Here is an 819-nt window from a genome sequence, read left to right as displayed (position 1 = left end):
ATGTCAGTGGCGGATGCTGGTCTGTCAAGGAGGGGAAGCTCAATTTCGGCCTACATCATAAAATGTGTCCGTTTGTTTATATGTGAATTCTACTCTCCGTTCGTTTTCAAAAAAAAATGAGAAGGTTGCCTTCACCATAATATTGGTGATTGGCTCATTTCGCTGTCAATCAAAATGAGATTCAGCCTCAGCGAGATCATCCAATCATGATGAAGAATAGCTGAGCTTCTGCACGCCCACTGTCCATAGACTCCGAGAGGCGCTATGCGTCCGATGGGCGGGACAAAACCAGCATTTATCCAATGACTCGTCTCGTTTCAATGCATTGGGACCAAACAACCAAACGACTCTCGACGCCCAGCGTCCGCTCGGTCGACGCTCAGCGTCCACACAGTTTAAGCACTAGTGATGGGAATTCCGGCTCTTTTTAGAGAGCCGGTTCTTTTGGCTCCCAAATGGCTCCTCAGTTTTTTTGTTGCTTAAATTAATTTACTCCCAAAAATGATGTAAAATTATGTGTAAAATGAATTACGAATGTAAAAAATATACAGTATATCAAATATTTATTATTTATATGGCTTTATTTATATTCTTCTGAACATACTCAACATGGCGTACAACATGGAGTGCTACAAAAAAATAAATTACAAAGTACAAAAACAAAGACCCATCTCAAAACAAGGTCAACAAAAAGTTCCAATCTCTGATTGTGCATATTTATAAGTGTTTAAATATTTACAGTAAAACAACATAAGTAAGCTTTGATTACCACACAACAAATTATAAATTAAAATTTGATATTGGATATTTTAACCTTGC

The sequence above is a fragment of the Hippocampus comes genome, unplaced genomic scaffold, assembly GCF_001891065.2.
Source record: "Hippocampus comes isolate QL1 unplaced genomic scaffold, H_comes_QL1_v1.1 scaffold14, whole genome shotgun sequence".
NCBI classification, from domain to species: domain Eukaryota; kingdom Metazoa; phylum Chordata; class Actinopteri; order Syngnathiformes; family Syngnathidae; genus Hippocampus; species Hippocampus comes.
The sequence above is the reverse complement of the archived record's forward strand: the minus strand, read 5'-3'. Positions refer to the sequence as shown.